The sequence below is a fragment of the Myxocyprinus asiaticus genome, chromosome 25 (assembly GCF_019703515.2).
Source record: "Myxocyprinus asiaticus isolate MX2 ecotype Aquarium Trade chromosome 25, UBuf_Myxa_2, whole genome shotgun sequence".
Lineage (NCBI taxonomy): Eukaryota > Metazoa > Chordata > Actinopteri > Cypriniformes > Catostomidae > Myxocyprinus > Myxocyprinus asiaticus.
Window position 1 is genome coordinate 12,546,026 of NC_059368.1, and position 13,977 is coordinate 12,560,002.

General features: G+C 42.9%; 1 protein-coding gene across 3 annotated transcripts in view; it reads right to left on the reverse strand.

The window, feature by feature from the left end:
• LOC127415712 (protein cornichon homolog 3-like) overlaps positions 1 to 13,977 on the reverse strand; it is a 69,958-nt gene that overhangs the window by 22,432 nt on the left and 33,549 nt on the right. The window lies entirely within an intron of this gene.

A 13,977-nucleotide genomic window follows, 5' to 3' on the forward strand; every position in this document is an offset into this window, starting at 1 on the left:
GGACACAATGGTGGTGTCTGTGGGGATTGAACCAGCAGCCTTCTGATTATCAGTTCTGTGCTTTAGTCCACTATGCCACCACCACTCCCTAACCCTAACCCTAACCCTAACTTTTGGCATCTCAACAAGTTTACTTTAATTTCCAAGCTTGTCAGTATTTCTGCATTATTGTCATGTTGAGAAGACAAACTCCTGGACATATTGGCCAAGGTTTCAGCATTTTACTGGACAGCTCCTGTAACGAAGCATTCAAGATCTTTATAACGAGCAATCTAAGTGCCGTTTTGAGAAACAGGTGTTACTATTTGTTGTTACAATTTTCCCGTCTAGGGTCTGGGGGGAGAGTAAAAAGTTAAATAAATTTAGATAAATCGATAAATGGGGTAAGAAATGAATTTCTAGTCTCCGGCCCCAGCACAATACACCCAAATAAAGAACGGTCAGTTCAAATATTGTTATTTATTTTGTATAACAATAATGGGATTATCATAAACTTCAGGTGGGGATATAAGCCAAAACAACAAACATAAAGAATGTTCTCTTGAGAGGGAAAATGATAACTTGCCTAAAAAGAAACAAAAGAAAAACACACTTCCTTGTCTCCTTCTCTGAATAAACAAGAGAAAATATTTATTAAATAAATCTGCACCCGCCTCCCCACTAAATTTCCCAATATAATAAATCTTCTAACAAAAGTTAACTAAATTATAACAGAAACAAGAATTAAGATTATAGTTTATCAACAACAGACTAACACCAGCAAAGCTGAAAAAGACATCATTTGGGGCAAGAGAGATGAAACTCTCTTGTGAAGGATAAACGCTCAACTCTATTCTTGTGGTTGCTCATAACGTAACCTCTCTATGCAGCTCACAAACGATGCTTCCAATGCGCACCTCTTCTCTCCTTCTGCCTTTTTTATGTGAGCCACAGTCCTCTTGGAGGCCAATCACAGCAGGCAATGGTAACGGGAAACAGGTGGCAGTAATTAGTACCTGCTCAGAGGAAAGTGGGAGAGACAAAAGGAAAAACGTCCCGGTTACTTTCATAACCTCCATTCCCTGATGGAGGGAACGAGACGTTGTGTCGATGTAGTGACACTAGGGGAGCCCCTTTTTGAAAAAAGGCCAATGGGAATTGGCGAGTGGAATTTGCATGCCACTCCCCTGGACATATGGGTATAAAAGGAGCTGGTATGCAACCACTCATTCAGGTTTTGTGCTGAGGAGCCGAGACAAGGTCCCGGACATTTCAACGGGTAGTTCAGTGTTGTGGCAAGAGGGACACAACGTCTTGTTCCCTCCATCAGGGAACGGAGGTTACGAAAGTAACCAGGACATTCCCTATCTGTCACTCACTCGACGTTGTGTCAATGTAGTGACACTAGGGGTCCCTATACAAAATGCCACAACTAGCTGAACTGTGTTACGTGGACTGGTGGTGCGAGATGGTCAGAACGCTGTTTGCCTCATAGCCAGCGCACCAGGCCTTCGCGTAACCTCCCCCAACGCTCTTATGAGCGTCGAACGGTCCTTTGGGAACAAGTCGACTGCCCAACAATAGGGACAGGCTAGCCCAGCCGTGGCCTCTTTTCCTCTTTTTTTTTTTTTTTTTTTTTAATCCCCAAAAAGAGTGGAATTTGTTAACCGACTGGGGGCCATAAATGTCTACATCAGGGGGGTGTCACTCCAAAGGGGAAGACACCGCAGAGACCACACCCCGCCCAGAGAAGGGGGGGGGGGTGTATTTTGAGTGGAAATACTTCACAGTGTCTTACAGAGTCTTGTCGGAAGTATGTCATGTGGAGAAGTCGCATGGTAGGTCCTACCCGAGGGGGGAGGAGTTTCTACAAACATGGTGACCAGAGTTAGAAGGCAGGAAGACTCAGTTTACCGACAGGGAAACGATTTAGTGGAAGATATCACATGGGGTCACCTATGGGGAACCAGCACATGTGGAGCACCTACCCCAGTACAGGGCCTAATTAGCACACGTACTGGGCCAACAGCGAGTTTCTCCGCAAACTCATCTGCCACAGGGCTAAGGAGGAAAGTCATCCAGGGATCACAGTTTGTGAACATGACTCAGGGCCAAAAGCGCACATCTTCACCTCAAGGGAGGGGAAAAGTGCTATGCGCAAGCAGTACACCTGGCCAGCTGTCCCGGAACTTACCTGCTCGTACCTGACAATACACGGGACGAAACCGGCTCAACCCAGAGACTGTAGAACCTCACAAAGGTGTTGGGTGTTGCCCATCCCGCTGCTCTGCACATGTCTGCCAAAGAGGCGCCACTGGTCAGGGCCCAGGAGGCCGCTACACTCCTAGTAGTGTGGGCTCGTAACCCCATGGGGGGCAGCACGTCCTGAGTGTGATATGCCATCATGATAGCGTCAACGACCCAGTAAAGCACGCACCGGACATAGCAACGACAAAGCTGGGTCTGCCTCCTCCTGGGGCAGCGCTTGCAGGTTCACTACCTGATCCCTAAAAGGGGTCATGGGAACCTTGGGCACATAGCCCGGTCGGGGTCTCAGGATCATATGAGAGTAACCTGGACCGAACTCCAGGCACGATTTGCTGACAGAGAATGCCTGCAGGTCCCCTACCCTCTTAATGGAAGTGAGCACAGTCAGGAGGGCAGACTTCAAAGAGTGCCTTAAGCTCAACTGACTCCAGGGGCTCAAAGGGAGCTCCCCGTAGACCCCGAAAGACTACAGAGAGGTCCCACTGGGGATGAGGCGCGGTCTGGAGGGATTCAATCTCCTAGCGCCTCTCAGGAACCTGATGATCAAGTCGTGCTTCCCCAAATACTTACCATCCACTGCATCGTGATGTGCCAAAATGGTGGCTACATACACCTTCAAGGTGGAGGGGGACAGCCACCCCTCCAGCCTCTCCTGCAGGAAGGAAAGCACCGATCCGACTGCGCATCTCTGGGGGTCTTCGTGTCGGGAAGAAGACCACTTAGGGAACAGACGCCACTTCAAGACATACAGGTGCCTCGTAGAGGGAGCCCTAGCCTTAGTGATCGTGTCTACCACCGCGGGTGGTACGCCACTTAGCTATTCCGCGTCCCGTCCAAGGGCTAGACGTGGAGATTCCAGAGGTCTGGTCGCGGGTGCCAGATGGTGCCCCGTCCCCGAGTAAGAAGGTCCTTCCTCAGGGGAATTCGCTAGGAAGGGCTGTCGCGAGGAGCGTGAGGTCCGAGAACAGTCTTGCCTTGATGAATGGTTCCTGCAGTCTTGACGCCATCAAATCAGCGTATCAATTCAAAGTCCTGCCCTTCGGACTGTCTCTGACTCCCCGCACATTCACGAAGTGCATCGATGCGGTTCTTGCCCCTCTGAGACTGAGCGGCATACGCATCTTGAACTACCTCGACGATAGTCTGTTACTGGTGCAATCAGAGGTTCTGTTATGCCAGCACAGGGTCTTACTGCCTCAGCATCTAAACAGCTTGGGCCCCAATGTGAACGGGGTGAAAAGCACGCTCTTCGCCCAGCCAAAAAATCTCACGAGCAGGTGCGCGCACTTCACGAGTTAGCGTGTTCAGGCCATTCTACAGTGTCTCTCACAGTTCAAACTGAGGCTTCACTTCCACTGAAGCTGTTTCAGAAAGCATTGGGATTTATGGAGGCCGTCATTCCATTAGGTCTCTTACACATGGGACCACATGGGAGTGCTGGCAGAAGTACCATGTGCCACAACATGCTTGGCGCCAAGGGCGCATGCACATCACTATATCCCGCTGATGTATAGCTGCTTTAGCACCATGAACATCTCTTGCGTTTTACCAGTGAGGTGTTGTGCTGGGGCAAGTTGTCAGGTGGAAAGTGGTGACCATGGTTGGGTGGCCATGTGCAATGGACGCCCGACTTTCGGCCCCTGAACAGGGGCGAAGAAAGCGTGGCACATCAACCGCCTAGAGCTATCGGCTGTATTTCTAGCCTTAAAGGCTTTTCAGTCAGAAATAGCGAGCTGTCATGTCCTGTTTCGCTCAGACAACATGGCAGTTGTAGCATATATAAACTGCCAAGGTGGAATTCATTCACCGCCACTGTTGAGACTGACGCGTCACCTCCTCCGATGGAGTGAGCATCATCTCCTCTCCCTGAGAGTGGCATGTCCCAGGCTTCCTGAACTACGGTGCGGACCTACTGTCACGCCATACTGGGCGAATGGAGACTTCATCCTCAAACTGTATTGAGGATTTGGAAATATTCGGCAAAGCAGAAATCGATCTATTTGCTTCCGTGGAGAATGCCCACTGTCCCCTCTGGTACTCGAAGTCCCAAGCCCCGCTGGGAGCGGATGCAATGGCACAGATGGCCGGCGAAACGCAAATATGTTTCCCCCGGTACGCCTGATTCACTCTGTCATATGCAAAGTCCGAGAGGACAAAGAAACGGTTCTATTAGTTGCACCGAAATGGCCCAACCAGCCATGGTTTCCGGAAATGATGGAGATGCTGTACAGCTCGTCATGGGAAATACCGCTGAGGGATCTCCTCAAGCACAAGGCACAATCTGGCATCCACAGCCCCAGCTGTGGAACCTGCATGTGTGGCCCCTGAATGGGGTACACTAGACATGTCAGAACTGACGTGTTCTGACATGAACACCATTTTACAGGCCAGAGCACCATCCACGAGACGCCTCAATGCGCTAAAATGGAAGGTGTTCACTGATTGGTGTCTCTTACATGGGAAAGACACAGAAAACTGCCCCATATATGAAATTCTAATATTTCTTCAAGAGCAATTTAGACACAGGACTCACCCCGTCAACGCACAAAGTGTATGTGGCAACTATTTATTTTTAAAAATTTGTATCCACTTTTATCCCAATTTAGAACGCCCAATTCCCACTTCTTTGTAGGTGCTTGTGGTGACATGGTTACTCCCCTCAATCCAGGTGGCGGAGGACAAGTCTCAATTGCCTCCGCTTCTGAGACCGTCAATCCACGCATTTTATCACGTGGCTCCTCATGCATTACTCCGCGGAGACTCCCAGCATGTGGAGGCTTACCATGCGCCCCACTGAGAACTAGAACCACTAATCGCTACCATGAGGAGGTTACCCCATATGACTCTACCCTCCCTAGCTACTGGGCCAATAGGGTTGCTTAGGAGACCTGGCTGGAGTCACTCAGCACACCCTGGATTCGAACTTGTGACTCCAGGGGTGGTAGTCAGCGTCAATACTCGCTGAGCTACCCAGGCCCCTTGTGGCAACTATTTCTGCATATCACACACATGAAGCCGGCGCCTCTATAGGCAAATATGATTTAATCAAAGTTTCTTAAGGGAGCAAGACCCACCTCGGCCGGCTACAGTCCTGACTTGGGACTTAACTTTAGTCCTCAAAGCTCTCGCAGGGCCCCCCTTCGAGCCTTTGGACTCAGTTGATTTGTGCATGCTCTCTGTTAAGATAGCACTACTGCTGGCTCTGGCCTCAGTAAAACAGGTAGATGACCTGCATGCACTATCAGTCAACAATTCTTGTCTGGAGTTTGGCCCCGGTCTTTCAAGAGCCACTGTCAAACCCAGGAAAGGCTATAAGCCTAAGATCCTAACCACGCCCTTCAAAGTGCAGGTGGTTCATCTTCAGGCCTTCTTCCCCCCCTCCATTTAATTCAGATGAGGAACAATCATTGCATTTGTTATGCCCTGTGCGGGCACTACATGCATACGTTGAGCGTACTTGCCAGTTCAGACTGTTTGATCAGCTCTTTATATGCTATGGAGGATGCACAAAAGGAATGTCCATCTCCAAGCAAATGCTCTCTCGCTGGATTGTCGATGCAATTGCCCTGGCTTGCAGGCTAAGACTTTCCCAATTGGTGTTAAAGTACACTCAACTAGAGGCATGGCCTCCTCATGGACATGGATGAATGGTGTGTCCTTACAAGACATATGTTTTGCAGCAGGATGGTACTTAAACACATTCTCAACCTAGGTTTTACAACCTAGACGTAACGTCTCTTTCTTCAAGTCCTCTGTTTAGAGCACTTGCTATTCATTGGCCATATATATACTTATGCCCCTCCCTTTCAGTACGGGCTCCCCATCATTTACACAACCACCTGCATGCACGCCATTATAATTTACAATAAAGTCACAAGCACTTTCATTATAAATTATCTCCCTTCCCAACTGGGTTCATAAGGAGTTAATTCATACTATATGACTAGTTCATATATTGTTATGAGTGCTCCCCTCCTGGCCAACACGAGGATCAATCACTGCGGCATACTCATGTCGGTCGCCGTCCCACGAGACTGAGGCATCATGTTCCTCTCTGGGAAATTCTGTCGTGTAGTATGCCCCATATGCGTTGCTACGCAATGTCGAGTGTACCGAGTTGTAAGGGAATGTCTCGGTTACGTATGTAAACTCAGTCGAAGGGAGCGAGACATGGCGAACTCTAGCTGCACTACAAGACTCTGAGTTCTTGAGGTACGAGTGAAGCGCTCCTTGTTCTCAGTCATAAATTCTGAGGAAATGGTGTTTGTGCACCTGATTTTATAGCGGACAGTTTCGTGCCAAAACAGGCGGGCTCAAACACCATAGCTAGAATACCGCCACCAATATTAGAATACTGGCGTTACTGTAGAGAGGTTTCAGTTAGGTTGTATAAGAAGGTATTCCCCATATGCGTTGCTTATCTCGCTGTCGCTGCATGGCCTGAAGCTTTGACGCTGCTGTTTTACTTCTGCTTTTTTTTTTTTTTTTTCTTTATTTCCGTGTAGTTTTGTTTTGCTTTATTCTTTTGTGCTATGGTTGCTTGCTTTTGCCCTGCTTTATTTTGCATGGCTTGTACTATGGCCGCTTAGCTTTGGTTTATTTTGCTAGTTTTCATGTTTAATTATATATATTAAATGTATTTATTTATTTGTTCAATCTGATGGTTGATTCTGGATACGCTGGCACCTGTTACTCTTACAGCTGGTGATCTTATATCCATTATATTAAACCCATTGTTGTGGTGCGTTTCATAATTACTGGAGTCTGCAATTCCCAGGTTTGAGTGTGTAGTTTTCCTGTTTTTCTTTCCTCTCTTAATATGTGGATTGTAGTGTTACAATCTGATTTTGTATATGTTCTTTTGATTTGTAGGATATAAGTTATTGTGTTGATCATTTGTCTTTAGTTATTTATTGGTGATTTGGTATTTGTGATTTTATTTTATTTTTATATATTTGTTTCTCTTTTTCTTGATGATTGGTTGTCTTTTTATTTTACAGGAGCTGGGGGCCCAGAGTAAGCAGGCTGGTCATCCCATGGGGTGGTAATTCCCCGTTCACTGAGTGCGGTGTGTAGGTGTTTGCAGTTGGCCCCACTGAAGTGCGTGTGTGCGTGGTTTAGTGCATGTGTGGGTATTTATTATTCTAGGGATCTTTGAAGCCCGAGCCAGCCTGCCTTCCTACTGGTAAGCCCCATCTCCATATTATTTTGTGTAAATTTGTGATTTGTTTTCCCTTGGACTCGTGCTTGCAACCTTTTGTGAGATGCTGGTTGCTCTTATTTGTGGTCTAGACTGACATTTTGTATTTTCATCCAGGTTTTACTTATTTATTGTGATTTAATAAAGAAATATATTTGGTTACAAAAATACCCACGTCTCATGGTTTCATTTTGGAGATATTCAACCTCTGTGTCCTTTTTTTTTTTTAGGTATTTCCCTGGGTATACAGGTGCATCTCAATAAATTAGAATGTTGTGGAAAAGTTCATTTATTTCAGTAATTCAACTCAAATTGTGAAACTCGTGTATTAAATAAGTTCAATGCACACAGACTGAAGTAGTTTAAGTCTTTGGTTCTTTTAATTGTGATGATTTTGGCTCACATTTAACAAAAACCCACCAATTCACTATCTCAACAAATTAGAATACATCATAAGACCAATAAAAAAAACATTTTTAGTGAATTGTTGGCCTTCTGGAAAGTATGTTCATTTACTGTATATGTAATCAATACTTGGTAGGGGCTCCTTTTGCTTTAATTACTGCCTCAATTCGGCGTGGCATGGAGGTGATCAGTTTGTGGCACTGCTGTGGTGGTATGGAAGCCCAGGTTTCTTTGACAGTGGCCTTCAGCTCATCTGCATTTTTTGGTCTCTTGTTTCTCATTTTCCTCTTGACAATACCCCATAGATTCTCTATGGGGTTCAGGTCTGGTGAGTTTGCTGGCCAGTCAAGCACACCAACACCATGGTCATTTAACCAACTTTTGGTGCTTTTGGCAGTGTGGGCAGGTGCCAAATCCTGCTGGAAAATGAAATCAGCATCTTTAAAAAGTTGGTCAGCAGAAGGAAGCATGAAGTGCTCCAAAATTTCTTGGTAAACGGGTGCAGTGACTTTGCTTTTCAAAAAAACACAATGGACCAACACCAGCAGATGATATTGCACCCCAAATCATCACAGACTGTGGAAACTTAACACTGGACTTCAAGCAACTTGGGCTATGAGCTTCTCCACCCTTCCTCCAGACTCTAGGAACTTCATTTCCAAATGAAATACAAAACTTGCTCTCATCTGAAAAGAGGACTTTGGACCACTGGGCAACAGTCCAGTTCTTCTTCTCCTTAGCCCAGGTAAGACGCCTCTGACGTTGTCTGTAGTTCAGGAGTGGCTTAACAAGAGGAATACGACAACTGTAGCCAAATTCCTTGACATGTCTGTGTGCGGTGGCTCTTGATGCCTTGACCCCAGCCTCAGTCCATTCCTTGTGAAGTTCACCCAAATTCTTGAATCGATTTTGCTTGACAATCATAAGGCTGCGGTTCTCTCGGTTGGTTGTGCATCTTTTTCTTCCACACTTTTTCCTTCCACTCAACTTTCTGTTAACATGCTTGGATACAGCACTCTGTGAACAGCCAGCTTCTTTGGCAATGAATGTTTGTGGCTTACCCTCCTTGTGAAGGGTGTCAATGATTGTCTTCTGGACAACTGTCAGATCAGCAGTCTTTCTCATGATTGTGTAGTGAACCAAACTGAGAGACCATTTTGAAGGCTCAGGAAACCTTTGCAGGTGTTTTGAGTTGATTAGCTGATTGGCATGTCAAAATATTCTAATTTTTTGAGATAGTGAATTGGTGGGTTTTTGTTAAATGTGAGCCAAAATCATAACAATTAAAAGAACCAAAGACTTAAACTACTTCAGTCTGTGTGCACTGAATTTATTTAATACACAAGTTTCACAATTTGAGTTGAATTACTGAAATAAATGAACTTTTCCATGACATTCTAATTTATTGAGATGCACCTGTATATACCAGGGTGGCGTAGTCAAAGCAGAACATTTGTGGAGGTGTGTTAACTGAGCTCCTGAATTTTCCCAAACACTGTACCACCACATATTGAACACAAAGTTCATTTGAATACAAAATTCTGCCCAACTTTGCTATTTACTTCATCTCTTTCTAGGGCTCTACACTGATGTATTTTGTAAAGGTGATGCTACATTAAAGCTGAAGTATGTAACTTTTTCTGTGTTAAATACTTTCTCTTATCCCAGCTTAATATGCAGAGACAACTATTAGTTTGTTTTTAACGACCTGCTTAGACCCGACCCAACAATATTACTCAGTCCCCAACCCACGTCATTGGTTATCTCTTTGTTTGACCAATGGCAGACATGGGGTGTATTCAGAAAGCTGTTCTGAAAAAGTTTATTTTTGCAATTCTGTTTGGTGGCACATAAATTACATACTTCAGCTTTAAGAAATTAAAGTCAACAGTCAAGTAAACTACATAAATAGCAGCAAGCAAAGTGCTTCAACCTGGTTTTCTAAACATGTCAGGTAATTGATCAATTACGTGATGACCTCCGCTGACAAGCATGAATCCACACATTATATAAATGGCAGTCTCAATGTCTTTCATGCTGTGGGGAATGGGTTTTTGATGGCAACTTCCATGACAGTATGTAAGACTTATGGCTTGCATCAACTACAGTTTATACCTGACAAGGGCTTGCTTCAGTGCAGAGGCAAGGATAGGACATTTATCATTCAAGACACTATATCCAAAGGCACAAATCTTTTCTATGGAGGCCGTTCACAGCAGTCTAAAGGAAATGTGGTTCAGTTCAACCCTTATGTAAGCGGGCTCAATGGAGCTTGACCTGTCCCAGCTTTTTACCCTTAAAGGTACAGAAAAAGCCCAACATACCATCAACACTACAAATATCCTGGATTTAAAAAAGAAAGGAAAAAAAGAGAGAAGTGCTTAAATGCTTTAGTGAAACAGGCTTGTCCTGTCTAATTGCTTTCTGTGTGCCACATTCTCATCTTCACAAAAAGAAAAATAATAAACATAAATGTAAAAATGTGCAGAAAATAAATTCTTCAACATATTTGAGCATACATGTACTGTAAGTTATTACTCGGATGCTTCCCTTAGTTTATCTATTAGTTTCAATCAGAGGCCAAATTGTCAACTGCCATTGGCATACTGACTTCAAAAGCATAGTTCACCAAAAAATGTATATTCTTTCATCTACGCACCCTCATGTTGTTCCAAACACTTAAGACTTCTCTCAAGGAACACAAAAGATGTTATAGGCAAAATATTAGCCTCAGTCACCATTCACTTTCATTGTATAGAAAAAAGATGCAATGAAAGTGAATGGTGACTGAGGATAACATTCTGCCTAACATTTCCTTTTGTGTTCCATGTAAGAAAGAAAGTCAAATGGGTTTAGAACAACATGAATATGAGTAAATAAATTTTAGTTCATCCAAACATTATCCTTAAAGTTTATTTCCAAAAACAACAGGTAACAACAAGAATAAATTATCTCCTTGGCATAGTGGATTCAGTGAAAAATGCTGGATAATCACGAAGAAAGTGTGCACTGGCAGCTGGGATAAGAAGGGCCCATCTGGAGGATCAGTTTTTATCTGTTAGACTTCAGGGATTTTGAACATCTGACTAACTTTAGGCACAATCATTTGTGCTTCTTCAGTGGCACACATAAACAAACACATATAAGAAATCTTTGGGGAATTTTGCGTGTGATTTTAGGTGATATTGACCCTGTGCTCAGCGTTCTAGCTGTGATACTTTGCCTTAATGATAGTCTAAATATTCAGTGACCAGTATGAAATACAAAGTAATATTATTTGTAACAGCTCTATTTAGTAATTATTCATTATTATACGGAAGTGTATGTGATTATGGACAGGATGCATCTTTTTTGACTAGAAAATTACAGTTATCATGTTGAAATTGTCAACATAATCTACTTTAAATAATCTTTCCTTATGTTAGATCTCAGATGGGTTTAAAATCTCATTTCAACAGGTAATTTTCCTTTTATCCATTACATTGCCAAAAGTATCGTGGACATCCCTTCAAATTAACAGGTTTGGCTAAGCCCCATAATTCCAGTGAAGAAAATGCTACAGCATAGTATGACAATATAGAGAATTTTGTGCTTCTGACTTTGTGGCAACAGCTTGGCATGAGCCCTTTTATTTTACAGAATGACAATGGCACTGGGCACCAATCAAGGTCCATAAAGAAATGGTTTCCTGAGTCTGATATGGAAGAATTTGACTGGGCTGCAAAAGCCCTCACCCCCAGTGAACACCTTTGGGATGAATTGAACCCCAACTTCAATCCAGGCCCCTCCAGACACTTGAGACCTGAATAATGTATAATTAATCCTTTAGAAAGAGGGATAATTTGTCCTACACTATTGCTTCATATATGTTAATTATGGGGCTGAGGCCAAGGACCACACAGAATGAAGTCCATTAGCTTTGAGTGCTAAAGTAGCCTTACTACTGGAAGAACAAGAGCTAGCAACAACCTCTTTAGAGTTACAGTAAATCATCTAATAATAGGTCTACTGTAGCTGAGTGGTTTAGTCGAGTGTCCTTAATGTTGTCCCTTTCTCACTCTCTCTCTCTAACCCTCTGTTCCTATCACATTCTCACCAGCCTTCCACTGCAGGAGTCTCCAATTAACACTACTTACTACTAATGACAGGACAGAGCCCGCTATACTCATGCCCCACCATTAGTGCAGAACAGAGCAAGCACCAAACCTGTAGATAGCTCTTTAATGAGGGAATGTGTCTTGACAATTTATATATTAAGAACTGAGATAAAAAGGAATGGGGAGACATTCTCTGGGCATGAAGTGTCAATACTAGCAGAGGTATTAAAAAAGTTTTTTTGTTAGAAAATTGACCACAAATATAACTTGAGGAGGGCTAATTAGTGACAATGTGATCCACCAGGTACTTGGTGGGTGGCCCGCACACTACTACTACTAATAATAGAATAATTTATTTTATAAGGATTTCATAATAAAAATGTAAAAAGGCAGATGCTTGCACCCAGTGTACTATTGTGCAATTTGTCTCGTAATATATCCTATAATAAGAATATAAATTAAACATCTACAATACAGTGCAGCATGCAGATATAGAATAATAACATACAGTTCAGATCAGATATATTTAACAGGTGGGGGATGTATAGTATCACAAAATATAACAATCTGTATTAAACTTCAGTTCACTGGCACAAAAATACCAATACATTTGCTCTGCCCCCAGACCAATAATCCACCATCTAATTTACATTATTTTTTTGGTAAACAATTTTTAAAAAGTGGAAGCAATTGCAATCTTAAATAGCTACATAATTATTACCATAATTTCTTCCTGAATGTTTTTTTTTTTTTTTTTTTTTTTTTTTGGTGTAGTCAGGATGATTCAGTCATGTTAAATTTTATTTATGACTCGAATAAAACTGTTACTGTAATTGAGGTGTTACCACATGAAACATTCTTTAGGTTAAATTTTTTTAGTGTACTTGACTAGTTACCATAAAAAAACCCTCATATGTTCAGTAACCATTCTATTTCAATTCATTCATTACAATGACAAATCTGACTGTGGGCCTCAGATTAGAAGCAGCAAAAACGTTGTTGGCCTTAGGAGATCAAAGGAGCCGCTAGTCTCCAATTACTGTCTCTTTCAACAGCAGCCAATAATTAACTTCAGCAAAGCATTCTACATATTTTCTCTATAAAGAACACCTATCCCCATAAGACAAGATAGCATATTAACTGACTTTCCATTCAGCTATTCAAACTTTACGAGGTGAGTCACCGTGGCTGGCGTGATTGAATCTTGAATATCAGAGAATGGAACAGACCCACTTCAACAGGCTGAAAATGTCAAGATATTTAGCATTATTAAAATGAAGCAGGGTCACAGGCAGCTAACACAAAGATTACCAGTTGTAATGTGGAAATATCTGATGCACTAAGAAAGGATAAATTTACTTCTTAATATATAATCATAGAATAGGCTTGATAAAATATATTGATAAAAAGTTGCAGATAAATACTGTTTTAATATTTGGGAAGAACACCAAAAAGACTATCTGCTTTTGAAGTAGTCTGAATAAGTGAAAAACGATCTATAGCAAACATGCAAATGTGAGCTGACCTTTGGTAAGCATAAGTGATGTCAAGCTGGAAGGGCTACAATGATGGAAAGTTATGGATGAACAATGTGTTTTAGGGCCAGAGTTAATTATACCACAGACCAGCAGCACTGCCACACCTCTGCTGAGAGCACACTGTCTCAGAGCTTGGTGACAGAATAATAGGCGCTTGCCACCCTCTACACACCCATGTCTCAGACCTAACAAGATGCACACAGAGAAAAGAAACTGTCTGATTACCAGCCAGATGTTGCTTTTTTAAAAAAGCCACAAAGAAGAATGCCCTGTTGTTCCAGCAGAGAGGGCTGGCTACAAGAGATTTGATAATAAAGGCTTATTTTAAGTGTTTCCATTCTGAAAAGAACTGAGCATCTACATCAGAGGTAATGTAAGTCCTATTTACACTTTTTTGATCAATCAGATTGCTATCTTATTGGATATGCACATTTCACTTACACATGGCCATGCAAATATGTCTCTGCAAAAAAGTATATAAATCAGATTT